Source organism: Balaenoptera musculus, chromosome 14 (assembly GCF_009873245.2).
Source record: "Balaenoptera musculus isolate JJ_BM4_2016_0621 chromosome 14, mBalMus1.pri.v3, whole genome shotgun sequence".
Classification (NCBI taxonomy): domain Eukaryota; kingdom Metazoa; phylum Chordata; class Mammalia; order Artiodactyla; family Balaenopteridae; genus Balaenoptera; species Balaenoptera musculus.
Window position 1 is genome coordinate 21,210,338 of NC_045798.1, and position 22,470 is coordinate 21,232,807.

The window sequence follows — 22,470 nt, forward strand, 5'->3', positions numbered from 1 at the left end:
GGCCTGACTCTGCCCACACGTGCCCTCTGCTGCGAGGGGCAGCCGAAGAGATGGGGGCCCTCTCTGGGAGCTGAGCCTGCCGGGCTTTGCCCTGGGGCAAGCGAAGGGGTATGCTGCATCCTTGCACATGTGCTAGGAAGGGGTGGCCTGCCCTCGGACCAGCCAGAGAATTAGGGTCAGGTCTCACCAGGTCGCTCTGAGGACGTGGCCTCTTCTCAGACCCTTCTGCTCCCCGGAGTGGCCGGCCCATCTGGCCCCACTCCATTGCTAATGTCCGTTATTGACCAAAAGGCCTTTTGCTTGTCAAAGTCTAAATACTACTTTTACCAACAAATCCCTCAAGACAACCACAGAAGAGCTGGGATTCCCAAGGAATTAATATCCATTTGTCTAGTCTCCAATTATTCCTTTAAAAAGAAAAAAGAAAAAGAAAGTGACAACAAAAAGAATTGAAAATACAAATCCATTGCAGAATGTTCCTCCTTCTTTGTTGATTATTTAAGGAGTACAAATTAAAGCCGCCTTGAGATAGGTACTCTTTTAAGTATATTAAAATGGTCAGAAATGAATTTAATTAACACCTAATGCCAGCGAGAGTACAGTGAAGCTGGCGTGCTCACTCGTTGTTGGTGGCGTGGAGCATCGTAGGCTCCTTGCAGAAAGAGACATTCTAGCTCTTCAACGCGCCATGATGATACCGCTGCCCTTAACTCGGTAATCCAACTCCTGGGAATTTTCCCTCAGGAAACAATTCAAGAGAAGCAAAAAGCTTTCAGTACAAAGACATTCATTGCATTGTTATCTATAATAGCGCAAATGGGAAACTCAAACGCTCAACAATTGGAGGATGATTCAAATCATTAGAGTACCTCAACTCAATGGAATATTACACAGCCATTAAAGTGATCGCTTTAGACAGGGAAACTGTTAGCGATAATGTGGGGTGAAAAGAGCAGAGCATGAAGGGCCCTCTTTAATGTGATACCAAAGCTGTGAAATACAACTGTATGTGCAGAGGGGGGAAGGGAAGGGAAAGTGCAAAAATCAAAAACAGTTTTGTGAGGGTGTGAGGTTACTGGGGAGTTTCCTGTATTCCAGATGCTCTTTATCTCACTGTGCGATCTTTCCCACAACAACAACAAAAACTGAACAAGCTATATTCAAAAATTTTAATTATTATTTGAAACTCTTTCCTGAGGGGACAAAGGTGGTGCAGAAGAGTCGGCTGGGAGTAGGTGCCCTGCCCAGGGAGCATGAGTTTTGAGGCCACAGGATGGCGGGGACACAGGCCAGTGACCAGTGGGCAGGAAGTCAAGGCAGTGAAAGCCAAAACAGTCCTAACATCAGTCAAGCTGCCTGGGGAGGCGTGGGCTTAGGGGTCTAATTCATGGGCCTGAGTTCGGATCTGCAACTGGCTCACTGGGTGACTGGAAACAAGTACAGGAGCCTCTCCGAGCCTCACCTCCATGATTCTCATCCAGACACAGGGCTGTCTTCCTGTTAGGGGCTGAATTGTGCCCCCAGATTCATACGTTGAAGCTCAAACCTTCAGTACCTCAGAATGTGAGTATGTTTGGAGATAGGGCCTTTAAAGAGGTGATTAAGGTACAATAAGGTTACACACTGGGCCCTGATCCAATATGACCAGTGTCCTTAAAAGAAGAAGAGATTAGGACACAGATCAAGGGATGACCACGTGAGGAGACAATGAGAAGACAGCCAAGGAGAGAGGCCTCAGGATGAAACCAACCCTGCTGACACCCTGACCTTGGACTCTGGCCTCCAGAATGGTAAGAAAATTCATTTCTGTGGTTTAAGCCCCCCAGTCTGTGGTATTTGGTTATGGCAGCCTGAGCAAACTAATACACTTCCCTCTGCAGAGTCATGAGGGTGACATCACCAACGTAGGGCAGGCACTCAAAAAACACCTGGGAAAAGTCAGAGGCAGGGTCCTGGCACCCTGAAAATCTCTGACCCAGATGAGGCCTGTGTCAGAAGACTGGCTCTCAGTGTCCATCAATGAATTGGTTTAACTGAAGTTCAGAATGGCTGTGAAGCCCTGAAGACAGCTTCTCCCATGATCCTCACAGCAGCTGGGGTGAGGTCGGGCAGGACAGACAGCACTGGGACACAGCTGGCAAAACGGAAGATTAGTGAAGTTAAGGGGTTTTGTTCAAAGTCAAAGAGCAAGCACAGACCAGAGAAGGGTCAAGAAGGCAACATTTTAAACCTCCAAGCTCTTTTTTCCCCACTACTAAAAAACAAGCCTCTGATTGACAGATGTTACAACATAAACGTTTAGAAATTCCATAGCACCACAGGCACCATAAACAGATAAGCAACAAAGAGAAAATACTTGCAAAATATATAACCAACAAAGGAGAGATAACCATAACTTAAAATGAGCTCCTACATATCAGCATAAAAAAATACACACATCAAAACAGTAAAATGGCAAAGAATATGAATATACAAGTCACAAAATGTGTATGATTGGTCAATAAACAGAAAAAAGTATACTCAGTCTCATTGGTAATAAGGGAAATGCAAAACAGAGCAAGGAAATGCCTTTTCATTCACCCATCAGAGTAACAAAGAGTAAAAAGAATGATAGGGTAGCCTTTGTTGACAACCCACACTGTTGGGAGATGTAAATCTATGCATTTTTTTGGGCTGACAATTTGATAGTGTCTGTTGATATTTATCATGGTCATGCCCTTGTAACTTAGCAATTCCACTCCTAGCAATCTATGCTTTGGAAAAATTTACACACATTCACAAAGATGCATATGCCAAAAGGTTCACTACAGCATCCCTGAAATAGTAATAAAAGGTAAAGAAACTATCCATGAAGAGGAAAATGATTGAACATAGTATGATACACTACAGAATTCCATGCTGTTATTTTAGAAATGAGATACGCTTATTTGTACTGACATGTAAAGATCTCCAAAATATATTGGTAAGGGAAAAAGCAAGCTGCTTATCAATATGCATGAAATGATCTCACATATACATGTAAGTATGTATGCATGGGTGCCTGTGGACTTACATGGCTTTGTAAATGCGTGGGGAAATCTGGGAAAGAACCACTGTTAACAGATGGGTGTGTGTATCTCTAGCAGGGCGTGAGATGGAGGGAGGTAACGAAAGATGACTACATTTTGTCATATATTTTAGAATCATTTAAATGTTTTACAATTTTATGTTTCCTAACCTAAAGTAATCTCTCAACAAATTACCATTGGAAACAGTACACCAGAATCAACTCCTGCTCATGTCGAAACTTATGGGACCCTACAGAAGACTCTCTAATGGTGGAAGGTCAGGCACGAAGGAGGTACCTCCTGGGGGCAGGAGGGCCCAGAAGTCACATCAGAGAAACCACCACATCAGTGCACACAGACCAACCTGGCAGGCAGCAATCAGAGAGGGGCTGGAGCATTTGCCGCACCCGTGGCATGATCCGCATGAGGCGGAGGAGCAGAGCCGCCCATGGTGACGGGCCCTGCAAAGAACGGACACAGCTGCAACCAGGCGTGGGGGGGCAGGGGGCTCAGGCACCCGTCATCCAGCCAGGCTGCAGGCCTTGCCCCCCCACCCCAGCTACCAGGCTGCCACAGACACCAGCTGTGGCTCAGGGATGAGGCCCAGAAGAGGCCACCAGGTAGGTGTCCTGGCACCCACCTGCGCTCACCTCACCAGGCCTGCTCTGGGAGAGGGATGTGGTAGGCAGTGTAGACAGAAGATGCAGGGAAGGCAAGAAGTGACGGATGCACTGCTGCTCAGAAGAGTCATCCCTGAACACAGCAGCCCTGTCTGAGGCCTTCCTGGGGCCCTTACTGCGGCAGGTCCCAGTCACACCAACCGCCCCCTGCTTCCTGGTCCTGCTGCCACACACCCATTATCCTCCAGCCTCCTCTGTCCCAGCTCCCAGGCAGGAGTCAGTCCTCACCCCTATCTTCTTCCCGCTCCATGCTGGGGCCCAGGTGATGGTGTCCATGGCCAGGGTGCCGTGTCCCATCTCCCTGTTCATGTTTTCCCATCTGTACCATCAGAATAGGCCTCCCCTCCAAGCTCCAGACCTCCATGGCCACCTGGATGTCCCCCACACTCAACCTGTCCCCAGCTGAGCCCAGCATCTCTCCTTTGCTCCCTCATGACAACCTTTCCCTCTCCAGACATTTCTTTCTGCCCTCAGGCACCAGGCTAGAGACCTGAGGGTCAGCTCCTGGTGTCTCTCCCTCTCCTTGAGTCCCTACATTCAAAGGGCCCCCAGGTCCTGATGATGTTAAATTCAGCTTAATTTGCAAATCCATACCCTCTTCTCCACGCCTTGGCTCACTTCCAAGGTCTCAGCTTTTTCTTTTACCCCTTCGGATCCATCCTTCATGCCGCCATGAAACCATTTACTGAAAACACCATCTGCTCCCTGTCACCTCCTTTCCATGGCTCCCTGATACCCACAGCAGCAAGTTTAAGTTCAAACTCCTCGGCAAACCACAGCCCACCAGGAGCGAAGCCTTGTGGGCCTCAGCAGCCCCCTACTTCCCACTCCTCGGCTCCACCAGCTGCTCTTCCCTCCCATGCTTTTGCTCGCCTGGCCCGGGATGCCCTGCCTGTCCCCCACCTTGGCTGGCTCCCGTCATCTCTGGACACTGGGGTGTGGGCCCCCCTAAGGGAACCTTACTGACTACTGTCACCCCAGAGAGGAGATGGAAGGCTGCTTGGGGGAGGGCCCTTCCTCAGGGTTCCCATCACATCCGCGCACCTCTCTTGTGCACTCATCACACTGACTCAGAAGGATCTTGTCTGTCTCCCTGCAGATGGTCAGCACCTCTAGGGCCAGGAAGGGCTTATTCTCACTGTATTATTTTTCTACTGGGAGGCTTCAAACAACAGAACTGTATTGTCTCCCAATTCTGGAGGCTAGAAGTCCACAACCAAGGTGTTGGTAGAGCCATGCCCCTCCGAAGGCTGTAGGGAAGGTTCCTTCCTTGTCTCTTCTGGCTTCTGGGAGCCCCTTGTCTCTTCGGGTGTTCTGTGGCTTGTGGCAGCATAACTCCATATTTACATGGCCTTTCCCTGTGTGTCTGCCTTCACATGACCTTCTGTGTGTGTGTGTGTGTGTGTGTGTGTGTGTGTGTGTGTGTCCACATTTTCCTCTTTTTGTAAGGACACTAGTCACATTGGATTAGGGACCACCCTCTTGACCTCATCTTGACGACATCTGCAAAGACCCTATTTCCAAATAAAGTCACATTCACAGGTATTGGGGGTTAGGACTTCAACATATCTTCTGGGGTGGGGGGACACAATACAACCCACAACCCACTCACTTTGGCATTCCTGGTGCCCAGCGCTGAACCTCACCTGTGGCAAGGCTCTTCTGACCCCTGTGAATGGATGACTGAGCCAGTGTGCTCTGGGTCCAGGCAGGGGAGGAAAAGTCTGAGCGGGAGGGCATCTTGGAGGAGGGCAGCTCTGAAGCTGGGCCTGGAGGAGGTGGGAGAGTGAAGGGACATGTCCAGGCGTTGGGAGGAGCACTGCCCAGGAGAGGAAGGAGGGCCGGGCTGCACAAGAGGCCTTGGCTCTGCGCTCGCAGTGCAGGGAGCTGGGTCAGCCTGAGGCCGAGCTGAGGCATCTGCCCTCATGCCGGAGGCAGGAAGTGGCCAGGGCAAGTTTGTCAGGAGAGCAGTGACAAGAGCAGAACCAGTTCCTGAAAGGTTAATCTGCCTGAAGCACACTGGGGCAAGTCTAAAAGGGGCTGCCTGAAGCAGGGAAGCAGCTGGTCAAAGGACCTGGCAAAAAGTCAGCGGATAATGAGGAACTGAATCAGAGCGGTGGCAGCATGGCCGGAGGGAAGGGACAGAATCCAGAGAAAGTGTGGTAGAAGAACAGACAGAGAATGGCCTGAGATGGCAAGGAGAGGAAGGAGTCGAAGCTCATGGGGGCTGAGGTTCAAGGTGGAAGACTTAAGAGGTTGGGGGCCAGTGACTGCAAATGGCAGCCTAGGAAGAGCAGCGTGCTCGCAGGGGCTGCGATCGGTTTAGCCTCATGAAGTGCCGTTCAATTAAAAAAGCAAGCTCACAGGTACACTCATTAAGAAACCACTGAGACGGGGCATGTGTGCAAAGCAGCTATAAGAGACCCACGCGCTTCGTTAAATAATTCAAGTTTATGGGCGACAAGCATGTCTTTTTATATCAATGCCTGGTGCCCAGGCTGTTAGCAGCAGGTGTTTTTAGAGAAAGGCCTCAAGCCAAGGGAACTAGAAACTCAACTGAATAACCTTTAAATTACCTCATCACCCAAGGAAATGGAAATCAGTGCAGTCTGCAAAATGCACCCATGTGCCAGCAGAGGCCAGATGGAGCTGCTTCCCGGTCAGGGGAGCCAGGGGCCAAGGGAGCTGCCCACTTCAGGGTCATCTCTGGGATCGGAGAGGTCCCTGGTCTTAGGAAGCCCTTTCTGACAGAGCCACCAGCAAATCCCAGGCTCCCCAGAGAAGCAGTGCTGGAGCGGTCCATTAGGGGGGGCCCTTGCCCTGGGAAATGGAATAAAGACACACACACACACACACACACACACACACACACCCATGGATGAGTCATTCCCTCTCAGGGCCTCAGGCTCTTCATAACCTAACAGGTCAGCCTCAGCCTTGTTGATTTCCAAGGACCCTTCACCTTCCAGCTCTGCTCACAGCCGAGGTCTGCTGCTGTCCCTGTTGCCAGATCCCAAGCCCCGCCTCCGTGTGAGGATAAGCCAACCTGGCAGGCCTGGAAGGGAAGTCTCGGACACTAACCCCTCCCTGCTGGGACTCTGTCCGGCTGACCCTAACCCCTGCTCATCATTCCTTCTCCTGCTGCCCAGCAATGGGTGCTGTCGCCACAGTGTGAGGAGGGAGCACTGGATTGTGAGCCTGGAGATCAGTGTGACTACCCTTTCTGTGCCATCAGCTCACCCGCGGCCCTCTCCTCCTGCTGGAGAGACAGGGGCCACACAGTCAGACCCTGGGCACCTGTGATCTAACCTTTCCTGGCCTCGGTTTCCTCATCTGTATCACAAGCGTGGTAATGGTTCATACCTCACAGGGCTGTCATGAGGATGGAGGATGGACAGGAAAGCCTGGCCTGGAGTGAGCTCCCACCCAGTGTTAGCTGCTATAACCACGGGGCCTGGGGCACAGACGCAGGAGGAGAAGACACACGTTGTTGGAGGAAAACCGCGTCTCAGAGACAGAGAACCTCAGGGGGAACAGCAGCAACCACAAACCCTTTCCTGGAAGGGGTTTCTCTGAACAGAGAGCCCTCACGGACTTTGGCATTTAGGCTCCATTCCTCCAGGAGAGAATACTCCTTTTGCCCAAGCTCCACCACTGCCCAGCCAATGTCCCTGGATGACAGCAGACCCAGGGACAGTCCCCACCTTGGGAACACCACCTCCAGCAGGACCAGGCTACCCCAAGGCAAACTACTGAGTCCTTTCATGGCTCTCATGGTTTGAGACTGAACACCACTGTGTGGAGATTTTGTCTCAACACACTCACATTCTCCTAATAACCGGTGGTGGCAGACTATGGCAAGAGATGTTCAGGATAACACGGAGCACCTATAGTCCCGTGCTAAGTTTACATACCAGGGAGTTGTTACTTTCTCTATTTCACAAATAATAGAACTGAGGCTCAGAGAGACCACATCATGGCATACAGTTAGTAAGAGGGAAAATGGGAATTTGAACCCAGGTCTCTTAATCTACAAAGCTGGGACTCTTTTCACTTCTTTACACAACACAGCTCTTACACCATCCCTAACACCATTTTACCTGGAAACCGAGATCAACTGCTTTCAACAAAATAAAATTTGATCTATTGCTAAATATTCATCACTATATCTTTACTTTCTGCCTTGACCTTGAGAAATCCAGTCAGAAAGGTTTGGTTCCTACTTTTCATGCCCATTTTACAATTGTGCATAGATGCAGGCTTGCACGTGTTCAACCAAGTACAGGACTTCTGAGCAGAGACTGTGAGCTGAATCTAGGACTGTGCATCATCCAGTCAACCCTCAAATGTTATCTTCTTCAGTTACAGAGAACTTGAGGCCACCTTAATTATTGAAGAGGTTTTAAGTTGTTCAAACTATGAATAAAAATAGGTAGCCTGATTGCATTACAGGTGTGGAGCATGCTAAAAATATACATACACCCCAGCTTGATCTAGTTACGGAAAACTTTGGGGCTATAACTGTATTCTCAAAACAAACAACATGCAAAGCTCAAATACACTGTTTTCCCAAAACAGAAGCAATGGTCTGCTGCTTAGCTGGCCTGCCATTATATGTTTTGGACTTCATATTTTAATGAAACAAGGATGTCAACAAGGATGTCAAAGTACAGTTATGAGTCAGCCATCCTTCCAGACAATTACACTCTACCAAGGTTTATTCATCTGGCCAAAATACAAAGTGTTTACATGATAGGAAAAAACCTAGCTACCCAAAACAAAAATGCTTCTGGGTGGAAAAAAGCGATCAAGAATAATGTAAGTCGAGTATATGTCAGATGTGCAGTTACCATACTTTCCCCCTTATGACCTTTCCTCTCTACAGAACACTGGCCAGAGACAAATGTTACTTGGGTGGTCTGCCTTACGCAAGTAATGCTAGCACCTCCTTGGCACGCATTTCCATCAGCACTGCAGCACCACTGCAGCTCACAGTGACCCTAAAATCAGCACATCATCTCACACATCTTTTTCACCTCTCTTTCATTTCATCGGCACCGTGAGGCACCCGATGGTCCAAGGAAGCTGCCCACCAGAGTCATTTCTGATGCCCACAGCTTAGGCTAGACGGACGGAACAAAACACAGACCTCAGTCCTCCAGCATGAGTCTGTCGAGATTTAGAAGCTTCATTTACATCCACCAGGTTAGAACAGGCACCTCACACAGCTTGGAATCCAGCACAACTAGACTTCTACATGGTCCCCCTCCTTCCAGCCCCTCACCTCCCCAACACACCAAAAGTCCTTTGTTGAGGCCATAAAGCCCCCCAACAGCCCGCCCATCAGGTTTTAGGAATCAAGAGGTCTATCTGTCTGACCTTGCCAGGTGATGGAGATGGGAACCGAATGCTGGTGGGATCGAAGGCAGAGGTGACCCATCAAGTTTAAGCACATCTCCCCCTTCAGCAGATGGCTGAGGCAGGAGGGGGGCAGCTTTAGCGACGGAGGAAGCCCAGGGCTCCTCTGACTAGGTAGTTGCCCAGCATGACCTCAGACTGCTTACTCAGAGGCACAGGCCAGCTGGAGAAGGGCTTTTCCTGTGACAGGCACCACCAGAGTTTAAAATCCCCTTCGTGTGCTGGGAAAACACACACACACACACTCTAGCAGGAAGTGCTGCCCAGTATCCACTCCAGAGCGCCTCTGCCTGAGTCCAGTTCACTCACAACAGCCAGGTGCACTGTGACACTGGCCCCTGAAGCCCTGGTCATGGCAGCTCAGGTGCCTAAGGAGACTGGAGGAAGGCAGGGAAAGGACTTTACCTCTCACTTGTAGCCCCAGTGAAGGCTCAAGCCTGTCTTCCCTGCTAAAAGATGGCTGGCCTCTGTCTGGGCTGAATTCCAGTGGCCAGGCTGCCCAGACCCAGCCCCCTGCACAGAGAGGGAGGGGAAGGTGTTGTTCCTCTGACAATAGCCTGGACAAACAGCCCTTCCCAGTGCCATGCAGTGAGCTGCACCCAGGGTTGGGAGGAGGACATGCCTTGTGACTGTCCTTAGACTTCTGGATGAACCCTTTGTCCCCTGGCTTGTGAGGGCAGACGTCCCTGCCCTCTATCCCAGGACTGGAGGAGTACCAGGGCAGAGATCTGAGCCCTCAGCCCTGTAGCTACTCAAGATCAGGGCTGGAAGAAATTTACAGTGGGGAAGGAAAATTTTAAAGCCCAAGAGATTCCCATGCCCCCAGGACCCATCCGCCCCATCCCTGCTCTGTCTGCCCCAACTCACCCCAGGGAGGGGCTCCTGGGTGTGGAAGTGGGTCTGGCCCCGAGGCTGCGGGGGCTCTTGCAGCTGCTGCCGCCGCCGCCGCTTTTCCGTTGCCGCGCTCTCAGTCCATCTCGGTGCAGTGCCGGCTTCTACCGCCGCGCCAAGAACGGGAGAAGGAGGGCGGTCCCCGGGTTGGGTGTATGCTGCCCGGCGGCCCCGGGCCCGCCTCCCCGCCGCGGCCGCCTCTTCAGCACCGCGGACAGCGGCCAGCCCGCGCGCTCCGAGCGCAGTCAAGCCGAGACGCCGCTCCGCCCGCCGGTCGGTCAGCCTGAGCGCAGCAGGGGAGCGGCGCGGCGCGTCCTCATTCCTCCAGCCTCCTCCCCACCAGCCTTAGGAGGCCACCTCTGCCCCCCCAGGCCCCGCTCCAAGAGCGAAGGGCGCCCCGCGAGGCCACCCGCCAGTCCCCGGAGGACTGGACGCGCCTCTTCCAGCCCCGTCCCGAGCAGGGATTAGCTCTCCTCCAGCCCAGCAGTCTAGACAAAGGCTAGCTCTCCGTGGCGGGACGCGGGCGGGCGGCGGAAAGCGCAGCTCAGCCTCTTAAAATGCGCGAGCACATGGCCCGGAACCCGAGCCGGCACTGAGGGCGCTATCTGGGTCCGATCGAGGCCAAAGAAGGCTGGCCCTTCACCGGGCCCGGGGGGTGGGGCGGGGGAGCCTTGGCTCAAGCCCTCATTTCTCCACTGTCATATACCCTGGGGTTGCAAGGAGTTAACCAATTAGAGCCTGTTTCAGAACCTGGGGAGGGAGGGCTGTTGGGGTCCCATCCCACCTGGAATTCAATTCCCTCCCCCACATCCTTGGTGTCAGAATGTCAATCAACCAACAGATGGGGCTGCTTGGAGCCTGGTGACATCACACAGAGCCGCTTCCACGTTTTTTCATTTCTGTTCAAATCCCTCCCACTGCTCCTCGCCCCCAGCCAGGAAAGTCCCAGACTTCGATGGAGGAGCCCTGGTTCTGACTTTGCCTCTGCCGCAGACCAGAAACATCACCACCATGCGGCCACCCTCACCTCTGCCCTCAGTGAGCCTCAGCTTCCCTATGGGACGTGGGGGTGGGGTGGGGTTCCTTCTGGTTCCAAGTCTGAGATAACTGCGCCTGTCTGGCCAAGCAGAGGGGACGCCACAGATTGGACAGTCACCCCAGGCCCTGCCCACTTCATGGCCTCCCTCAGGCCTTTCTGGAGTCCAAGATGAGGCGACCCTTTTCTTCACTGGACGAAACTGGCAACTCCTGCCTTAATTCTTTTTATTTTATTATCATTTTGCTAGGGGTTTCTTTTTTTTAATATATAAATTTATTTATTTTATTATTTATTTATTTTGGCTGTGTTGGGTCTTTTGTTGCGCAGGCTTTCTCTAGTTGTGGCGAGCAGGGACTACTCTTCATTGCGGTGGGCGGGCTTCTCATTGTGGTGGCTTCTCTTGTAGCGGAGCACGGGCTCTAGGCACACGGGCTTCAGTAGTTGTGGCACACGGGCTCAGTAGTTGTGGCTCACAGGTTCTAGAGCACAGGCTCAGTAGTTGTGGTGCACGGGCTTAGTTGCTCCACGGCATGTGGGATCTTCCCGGACCAGGGCTTGAACTCGTGTCCCCTGCATTGGCAGGCAGATTCTTAACCACTGTGCCACCAGGGAAGCCCCTTAATTCTTTTTAGAACAACAACTTTTTATGTCGCATTAATTCAAGTCCAAAGACAACTTCATTTTTACTATTTGGTTGAGACCCCAGTTTAAAGGGGGAAATCCAAATGGAATGAGTTCAAGTCACGGTTAATAAATGCTGTCCAAGCAGGCATGAGGGACTTTGCTCAAACATACATGGACCATGGCTGCTACACAGACAGCACGGAGCTGACACATTCACAAAGGGCACGGTGGGAACAGGAGTGGACATCCGCCATTCAGGAAAGGGGGGGAGGGCGGAGAGGGGCTCCTTCCGTTTTCACATCAAGGAAGAAGAATCACAATCCACATGTGGTGCCTTAAAAAAATAAGCAAAACCACTACCTATACAGTCTTTTAACTTAACATCTTTTTTTCTCCTTTGAAAATTACTTCCAAGAGCTTTTTTTTGTTTGTTGTTTTCTTAAGGTAGCATACCATCAAAATCCAAAGATAAGAAACAGGTCAGGCTCCAGGAGCACTGGGTTGTGTGGGCTTCCTGCTGCGATGGTCACAGGCAAAAGATGAGGGGGATGGGGTGCCCAGCTGCCTTCCAAACACCCAACATTTGCCGAGTGGACACGTTGACACTTATGAGGAGAGTCTCAAGTCTTTGTACATTTCCTTGTTTGGAATGGAATTTCTTGAGCAATTTGCGACAAATGATTCCTTCCATTTAATTCCTTTGTCTAACTTATGGCACATTCAGCAATCACCAGCATGTCTGCGTCCTCACCTTCTGGGAGGCCAGTGAAGGATACCTAGGGAAGGCCATTTCTACACACACACACACACACACACACACACACACACTAGCACAAAGCCCAGAATTTCTACTGACATGACATGCCCACATTTATTTATACTGAAGACACCAAAAGATTCAGGATTTGGAACTAACAGAAACAATCCAAGCCATACAGCAAGATCTTAACTTTCTATTCAGGTTCTGGAAAAGCCTAAAAACTGGAACACATTCCACTGATGCTCATCCACAAAGGCAGGAAGACACTTCTGCCCCAAATCTTCTTCCTCTCTCTGCCCCATGGCTCAGGCCTCGCTCTTTGACCTTCTCACTACACACTCTCATCCTGGTGGGCAAACTGACTGCCACTGTTGCTTGTGACTAGTAAACCACCCCTGACCTGCCTGGAATGCCACCGTTACTACTGATGTTGCTGTTAAATCCCAAGCAGAGCCACCCTCTGCCTTCCCAGCCCAGCTGTGCTCTGCTCCCTCTGTTGTGCGTTGAAAACACAAGCACTTCCATGGTGCATCCCCTCCTCCTCGCCCACGACCAGCCTGCCCCAGCTCCTGCAGTCCTTGGCCCATTCCTTCCTTCTGACCCTACTAGGGACCCAGTCCTAGCCCTCCTCCTCTGTCCCCAGTCCACCACAGCGGCCTCCTGCCCGGGCCCTGCCTCCTCTCTGGCCACATGACTCTTCCAAAGACACCCAGTACGGACTGTCACTGCCCCTGTTATGAACCTGAAATGCCACTGCCCTGCTTCTGACCAAGTAAGGTTCAACTTCCAAGACTAACCCTGTAGGTCCCAGGCAGATACTCCCTCTTTATCTCAACTCCCAGGCCCCTCTAGTGATAGCTCTGCTCTCTGGCCATGATATCTCAAGTCTTTGCCTCATGACCTTGACTGTCCCTTGTCAACTCTGAGCCTCTGCTCCACTATCCCTCACCTGGAATCCAGGTTCCCTGCCCACCCACTGCAGCTGCAGAGCCCTTAATCCAGAAGTGCTCCCAAGTGCTTCAGCGGCCAGTGCTGGATCTGGTGCATGAGAAGCAGAAGCCTACTGTCCTGGGGCATGGCTCCGCACCGTGGCCTCTGCCTCCACCTCCTTGAGCCTCCAGAGCACTCCCTACCAGTACCATGCACCAGACACTTAATCATTCCAACCACCTACACTGCCACCTCCCACTCCAAGCCCAGGTATCCTTCCTCTCCAGGCAGCCTACAAGAGTCTTTGTCTTCTGTTTTTGTGGGAGCCTGTCAGTTTCTAGCACAATGTTCATATACTCTTGAGAGGTGCTCAATAGTTCTTGAATGAGCAAACCCATCACAGGTAATACCAAGAATGGCATAATTTTACATGTGCTTTAGAAGTTGAGCTAATACATATACATTTTCCCTCCCTCTCTCCCCCACTCCGCCGCCACCTCCCTCTTCACCCCCAAGCCACATCCTGTCAAGACGACCTTGGGATGGCAGGCAGGGGAGAAAGAGGCTCTAGGCTGCCAGAGAATCCACAGAACAATTTTTAGCACTAGAAACCCAATGGCTTTTCAGAAATAAATCCTTGCATGTATAATCAAAGGTATTTTGATAAGGGTGCCAAGACCACTCAAAAAATCCTGATTTAAAAATTGACATTAGGGACTTCCCTGGTGGCCCAGTGGGTAAGACTCCGAGCTCCCAATGCAAGAGGCCAGGGTTCGAATCCTGGTCAGGGAACTAGATCTGGCATGCATGTCACAACTAAGAAGTCCACATGCTGCAACAAAGATCTTGTGCACTGCAACTAAGACCCGGCGCAGCCTAAATAAATATTTTTTTAAAAAAATAAAAAAATTTTTTAAATTGACAATAGACTTGAGTAGACATCTCTCCAAAGAAGATATACAAATGGCCAATAACAACATAAAAAGATGCTCAATATCTCTAATCATTAGAGAAATACAAATCAACATGTGAGAAATCGCCTCATACCCATTAGGATGGCTAATATTTAAAGAAAAAACAACAGACAATAACAAGTGTTGGGGGAGATGTGGAAAAACTGTTGGTGGGAATGTAATATGGTTCAGTCGCTATGGAAAACAGTATGGAAGTTCTTCAAAAAATTAAAAACAGAATTATGATATGGTCCAGCAATTCCACTTCTGGGTATACACTTAAAAGAATGTAAAGTGGGATCTCAAAGAGATATTTGTATACCCATGTTCATAGCAGCATTATTTACAATAGCCCAAAGGTGGAAGCAACCCAAGTGTGCATTGACAGATGAATGGAGAATTAAATGTGGTTTATACAGACAATGGACTAGTATTCAGTCTTAAAAAGGAAGGAAATTCTGACACATGCTGCAATATGGATGAACCTTGAGGGCATATGCTAAGTGAACTAAGCCAGTCACAAAAGGACATACACTGTATGATTCTACTTATATGAGGTACTTAGAGCAGTCAAAATCATAGAAAGTATTTGGTGGTTATCAGGGGCTGAGGCGAGGGGCGAATAGAGTTATTGTTTAATGGGTATAGCATTGCAGTTTTGCAAGGCGGAGTTGTAAAATGGATGGCATTGATGGTTGCACAACAATATGAATGTACTTCATATCCCTGAATTGTACACTTAAAAATGGTTAAGACTGCAAATTTTGTTATGGATATTTTTACCACAATAAACAATTTTAACCCCCAAATATATATGTGGGTATATATCGGGTTGGCCAAAAAGCTTGTTCAGTTTTAAGTAAAAATGAAAGACATTTTTCATGTTCATGAAGAACTTTATTGAACAATGTATTCATTAACCGAATGAACATTTTGGCCAACCTAATATGTGTATATGTGTGTGTGCGTATGTTTTGGGTGTGTGTATATCTTATCTGAAATATATATATTAACAAAGAATGGAAGAGAATTTAAAAAAAACATTAGGTAGGTAGTTGAGCTTAATATCAGTTATTTCCCTTGTAAATATGTTTATAATGTTTAAAAACTTGTGATATACAAGGAGTAAAACAGGAACAACAAATAAATTCAACGCTGAATACCATCCTTGTAGCCTTGACTGACCAACGGGCTCTCAGTTAGGTGGCTCCAAGCCCAGGGGACCAGCATTTCCCTCAGCCGTCACCAAGCAGCTAACCTCCATAAATGTGGGAATTTGTGTCCTCACAACCCCTGGGAAGTTCTCAAAGACTTAGTGTTCTCCCTGCATGAAGCCCATGGGCAGTTAGGGAAACCAAAGAAAATGCTACAGAAGAGAAATGTAGACTTTCAAAAATACAAATGGCTGAAATGTCAAGAGCCAGTGAGAAGAGCCACTTGGCATGTCTACTGTGCCCTAATAAGCAGCTTGACTGGCAAGAAGCTAACTTCAAAATAACTATGATTAATAAGTCAAAAAAAGAGAAAAGGACAAGACAGATACATAGATGGAGAATTTCAACAGAATTGGAAATCTATAAAAATAATCTAATGGATATTCTAGGATTTAAAAATATAATACCTGAAATTAAGAATTCATTGACTAGGTTCCACAGCAGAATGGGTAAAGCAGAAAGTAGAATTAATGAACCCAAAGCCTGGTTAATCGAAACTATCCAGAGAGAATAAAGATGGAAAAGACAGAACAGAGCATAAAAGACATGTGGGAGATGGCCAAAAGGTCTAAAATATTGGGTTGGCCAAAAAGTTCGTTTGGGTTTTTCTGTACGAACTTTTTGGCCAACCCAATACATGTAATTCAAGTCCCACAAAAGGAAGAGAAGAGAGAATAGGTCAGAAGCAGTCAGGGAAGAAATACTGGCCATGAATTTTCCCAAATCTGGTGAAAGACCCACAGATTCAAGAAGCTCAGTGAGCCCCAGGAAGGAGAAATAATCTAAACCAAACCTTACCCAGGCACATCATAGGCAGTTCTGAAAATCAGATACAGAGAAAAACCTTAAAAGCAGCTACAGAAGGGACTTCCCTGGTGGTCCAGTGGTTAAGACTCTGTGCTTCCAGTGCAGGGGACGTGAGTTTGATCCCTGGTCGTGGAACTAAGATCCCACGTGCTGTGCTGTGTGGCCAAAAAATAAAAAACGCGCCAAAAAAAAGCAGCTAGAGGAAAAAAGATATATTATTTTCAAAGGAGCAATAAGACTGTTGTCTTTTTACTCTAAAATATAGAAGAAAGGAGACAATAGGATCTTTAAAGCTTAAAAAAAGTGGGAGGGAGGGAGAAGGGAGGGAAGGATGGAAGGAAGGAATCTAGAATTCTATGCCCAGTGAAAAGATCCTTCAAAAATTAAGATGAGATAAAGATGTTTTCAGAAAAAATAAAAAACAAAAAGCAAAGAATTCTCCACCAGCCGACATTCATCACAAGAAATACTAAAGGAGTTCTTTAGATTGAAGAAAATGGTCCCAGATGGAAGCAAAGAAATGCAGAAAGGCATAAAGAACATCAGAACTGTTCTTTAAAATGTACTTATTTATGAATAAATATTATTTAAAACAACAATAACAGGACTTCCCTCGCGGCGCAGTGGTTAAGAATCCGCCTGCCAATGCAGGGGACACAGGTTCGAGCCCTGGTCCGGGAAGATCCCACATGCCTCGGAGCAACTAAGCCCGTGCGCCACAACTACTGAGCCCGTGTGCCACAACTACTGAAGCCCGCGCGCTCTAGGGCCTGTGTGCTGCAACTACTGAGCCTGAGTGCTGCAACTACCGAAGCCCATGTGCCTAGAGCCCGTGCTCTGCAACAAGAGAAGCCACCGCAATGAGAAGCCTGCGCACCGCAACAAAGAGTAGCCCCCGCTTGCCGCAACTAGAGAGAGCCCGCGCACAGCAACAAAAACCCAACGCAGCCAAAAATAAATTAATTAAAAAAATAATAATAACAATTACAATGCTCTGTGGAATTTATAACGTATGTGAGTAAAATATATAAACAATAATATGAGGCGGGTGCTACTTGATGGGGCTCCCTCCCCAGTGCGAGCCCACGCGTCCTTCCCGGCGAGGTCCCTGAGCGGTGCGGCCAGGCCCAGTGTTGTATCTCCTTTCCCTTACCTGCTATTTGCCTGCCCTCACAGAAGTGCCCTGGGCTTCTAATGTGAGGGAAAACATGGAATGACAAGTGTGGGAAAGAGCAAACACTAAATTACTGTCAGAAAAATAAACGGACTAGCACAGTGGTGTGGTGACTTACAGGGGCAATTAGTCACCACCCCATGGCGTTGCTGGGGACAGCATGGCAGCAGACTCGTCAGGCCCGAGAGGAAGAAGAGGCTTTGCACTGCTTTCCAGACAACTTTTCAAACAATAAGAGAGGATATTTGAGCCCATTAGGTTCCATGTCTTCCTTCTGGGTGCCCACCCTTCACATTATTCAACGAACCTAACACATAAACATATTTTTAGCACAATAGTAACCTGTTCTGTGTGTGTTAAAAAGACCAATTGCAGCTTTTTTCTCTCCCACTGTCCAAAGTAGGTGTTTCCCTATCCCACAAAAAGCAAAACAAACAAACAAAAAACCCTTTCCCCACTCACAAATTGTTCCTCTAATGTGTGCCTTTGGTCTGTCTCATTACTTTTGCATCTTGCTACTATATTCTCTGTTTGCTCAGAGCCACTGGGTGCTAAGGAATTTGGTCTGCAGCTCCTCCAGGGAAGTTTGGTGAGCTGGTACAAGGAGGTGATAAACAAGGCCATAAAACACAGGGTAAATGAAAAAGATACATAAACTTCCAGATATTTCTTAACATGTTCTTTAACATACTGTATGTAGTGTCAATGTATATGTGCATAGCAAAATAAGCCTGGTAAAATATAATTAATTGGTGTACATGCTTTAATAGGAATTCTTCTCCATCAGAAGAAACCTAGAATGGAAGGCTAGAAAGAATCCAGGAGAGACAAAGACTTTATTGACTAAATGCCATGTCTGTGTAGGGGCAACAGCAAGGTCAATGAGGTGAACAAACGGAGCTTCATCAGGAGTTTAGTATCCTTCTGTAGTATTACCTAAGAATGCTGCCATCTTATATTTCTTCTATTATTATTTTTAAATTTTCTTTTACTTATTTTTTTATACAGCAGGTGTTTATTAGTTATCCATTTTATACATATTAGTGTATATATGTCAATCCCAATCTCCCAATTCATCACACCACCACCACCCCACCCCCGCGCCACCTTCCCCCCTTGGTGTCCATACATTTGTTCTCTACATCTGTGTCTCAATTTCTGCCCTGCAAACCGGTTCATCTGAACTGTTTTTCTAGGTTCCACATATATGCGTTAATATACGATATTTTTTTTTCTCTGTCTGACTTACTTCACTCTGTATGACAGTCTCTAGATCCATCCACATCTCTACAAATGACCCAATTTCGTTCCTTTTTATGGCTGAGTAATATTCCACTGTATATATGTACCACATCTTCTTTATCCATTCATCTGCTGATGGGCATTTAGGTTGCTTCCATGTCTTGGCTATTGTAAACAGTGCTGCAAGAACATTGGGGTGCATGTCTTTTTGAATTATGGTTTTCTTTGGGTATATGCCCAGTAGTGGGATTGCTGGGTCATATGGTAATTCTATTTTTAGGTTTTTAAGGAACCTCCATACTGTTCTCCATAGTGGCTGTATCAATTTACATTCCCACCAACAGTGCAAGAGGGTTTCCTTTTCTCCACACCCTCTCCAGCATTTGTTGTTTATAGATTTTCTGATGATGCCCATTCTAACTGGTGTGAGGTGATACCTCATTGTAGTTTTGAGTTGCATTTCTCTAATAATTAGTGATGTTGAGCAGGTTTTCATGTGCTTCTTGGCCATCTGTATGTCTTCTTTGGAGAAATGTCTATTTAGGTCTTCTGCCCATTTTTGCATTGGGTTATTTGTTTTTTTAATATTGAGCTGCATGAGCTGTTTATATATTTTGGAGATTAATCCTTTGTCCATTGATTCGTTTGCAAATATTTTCTCCCATTCTGAGGGTTGTCTTTTCGTCTTATTTGTAGTTTCCTTTGCGGTGCAAAAGCTTTTAAGTTTCATTAGGTCCCATTTGTTTATTTTTGTTTTTATTTCCATTACTCTAGGAGGTGGATCAGAAAAAAGATCTTGCTGTGATTTATGTCAAAGAGTGCTCTTCCTATGTTTTCCTCTAAGAGGTTTATAGTGTCTGGTCTTACATTTAGGTCTTGAATCCATTTTGAGTTCATTTTTGTGTATGGTGTTAGGGAGTGTTCTAATTTCATTCTTTTACATGTAGCTCTCCAGTTTTCCCAGCACCACTTATTGAAGAGACTGTCTTTTCTCCATTGTATATCCTTGCCTCCTTTGTCATAGATTAGTTGACCATAGGTGCGTGGGTTTATCTCTGGGCTTTCTATCCTGTTCCATTGATCTATATTTCTGTTTTTGTGCCAGTACCATATTGTCTTGATTACTGTAGCTTTGTGGTATAGTCTGGAGTCAGGGAGTTTGATTCCTCCAGCTCCGTTTTTTTCCCTCAAGACCACTTTGGCTCTTCAGGGTCTTTTGGGTCTCCTTACAAAGTTTAAGATTTTTTGTTCTAGTTCTGTAAAAAATGGCATTGGTAATTTGATAGGGATTGCATTGAATCTGTAGATTGCTTTGGGTAATATAGTCATTTTCACAGTATTGATTCTTCTAGTCCAAGAACATGGTATATCTCTCCATCTATTTGTATCATCTTTAATTTCTTTCATCAATGTCTTATAGTTTTCTGCATACAGGTCTTTTGTCTCCCTAGGTAGGTTTATTCCTAGGCATTTAATTCTTTTTGTTGCAGTGGTAAATGGGAGTGTTTCCTTAATTTCTCTTTCAGATTTTTCATCATTAGTGTACAGGAATGTAAGAGATTTCTGCACATTAATTTTGTATCCTGCAACTTTACCAAATTCATTGATTAGCTCTAGTAGTTTTCTGGTGGCATCTTTAGGATTCTCTATGTATAGTATCATGTCATCCGCAAACAGTGACAGTTTTACTACTTCTTTTCCAATTTGTATTCCTTTTATTTCTTTTTCTTCTCTGATTGCCGTGGCTAGGACTTCCAAAACTATGTTGAATAATAGTGGCGAGAGTGGACATCCTTGTCTTGTTCCTGATCTTAGAGGAAAACGCTTTCAGTTTTTCACCACTGAGAATGATGTTTGCTGTGGGTTTGTCATATATGGCCTTTATTACGTTGAGGTAGGTTCCCTCTATGCCCACTTTCTAGAGAGTTTTTATCATAAATGGGTGTTGAATTTTGTCAAAAGCTTTTTCTGCATCTATTGAGATGATCATATGGTTTTTCTTCTTCAATTTGTTAATAGGGTGTATCACATTGATTGATTTGCGTATATGGAGGAATCCTTGCATCCCTGGGATAAATCCCACTTGATCATGGTGTATGATCCTTTTAATGTGTTGTTGGATTCTGTCTGCTAGTATTTTGTTGAGGATTTTTGCATCTATATTCATCAGTGATATTGGTCTGTAATTTTCTTTTTTTGTAGTATCTTTGTCTGGTTTTGGTATCAGGGTGATGGTGGCCTCACAGAATGAGTTTGGGAGTGTTCCTTCCTCTGCAATTTTTTGGAAGAGTTTGAGAAGGATGGGTGTTAGCTCTTCTCTACATGTTTGATAGAATTCACCTGTGAAGCCATCTGATCCTGGACTTCTGTTTGTTGGAAGATTTTTAATCACAGTTTCAATTTCATTACTGTAACTTTCATTACAGGTTTTGGATCGTCGTGTTTTCATTGTCATTTGTCTCTAGGTATTTTTTGATTTCCTCTTTGATTTCTTCAGTGATCTCTTGGTTATTTAGTAATGTATTGTTTAGCCTCCATGTGTTTGTGTTTTTTACGGTTTTTTTTCCCTGTAATTCATTTCTAATCTCATAGCGTTGTGGTCAGAAAAGATGCTTGATATGATTTCAATTTTCTTAAATTTACTGAGGCTTGATTTGTGACCCAAGATGTGATCTATCCTGGAGAATGTTCCGTGCGCACTTGAGAAGAAAGTGTAATCTGCTGTTTTTGGATGGAATGTCCTAAAAATATCAATTAAATCTATCTGGTCTATTGTGTCATTTAAAGCTTCTGTTTCCTTATTTATTTTCTGTTTGGATGATCTGTCCATTGGTGTAAGTGAGGTGTTAAAGTCCCCCACTATTATTGTGTTACTGTCGATTTCTTCTTTTATAGCTGTTAGCAGGTGCCTTATGTATTGAGGTGCTCCTATGTTGGGTGCATGTAAATTTATAATTGTTATATCTTCTTCTTGGATTGATCCCTTGATCATTATGTAGTGTCCTTCCTTGTCTCTTGTAACATTCTTTACTTTAAAGTCTATTTTATCTGATATGAGTATAGCTACTCCAGCTTTCTTTTGATTTCCATTTGCATGGAATATCTTCTTCCATCCCCTCACTTTCAGTCTGTATGTGTCCCTAGGACTGAAGTAGGTCTCTTGTAGACAGCATATATATGGGTCTTGTTTTTGTATCCATTCAGCAAGCCTGTGTCTTTTGGTTGGAGCATTTAATCCAGTCATGTTTAAGGTAATTATCGATATGTATGTTCCTATGACCATTTTCTTAATTGTTTTGGATTTGTTTTTGTAGGTCCTTTTCTTCTCTTGTGTTTCCCACTTAGAGAAGTTCCTTTAGCATTTGTTGTAGAGCTGGTTTGGTGGTGCTGTATTCTCTTAGCTTTTGCTTGTCTGTAAAGCTTTTGATTTCTCCATCGAATCTGAATGAGATCCTTGCTGGGTAGAGTACTCTTGGTTGTAGGTTCTTCCCTTTCATCACTTTAAATATGTCATGCCACTCCCTTCTGGCTTGTAGAGCTTCTGCTGAGAAATCAGCTGTTAACCTTATGGGAGTTCCCTTGTATGTTATTTGTCTTTTTTCCCTTGTTTCTTTCAATAGTTTTTCTTTGTCTTTAATTTTTGCCAGTTTGATTACTATGTGTCTCGGCATGTTTCTCCTTGGGTTTATCC

At 46.5% G+C, this 22,470-nt stretch overlaps 1 protein-coding gene across 7 annotated transcripts in view; it reads right to left on the reverse strand.

The window, feature by feature from the left end:
- Window positions 1-22,470, reverse strand: part of OSBP2 (oxysterol binding protein 2) — a 168,696-nt gene that overhangs the window by 71,410 nt on the left and 74,816 nt on the right. The window contains exon 1 of one of the 7 annotated variants that reach the window (XM_036874355.1): window positions 10,013-10,102. The exons of the other annotated variants lie outside the window; for them this stretch is intronic. The gene's annotated coding sequence lies outside the window, so the exon portion shown is untranslated. Of the gene's footprint in view, window positions 1-10,012; window positions 10,103-22,470 lie in introns of those variants that run through there. 7 annotated transcript variants of the gene reach the window in all.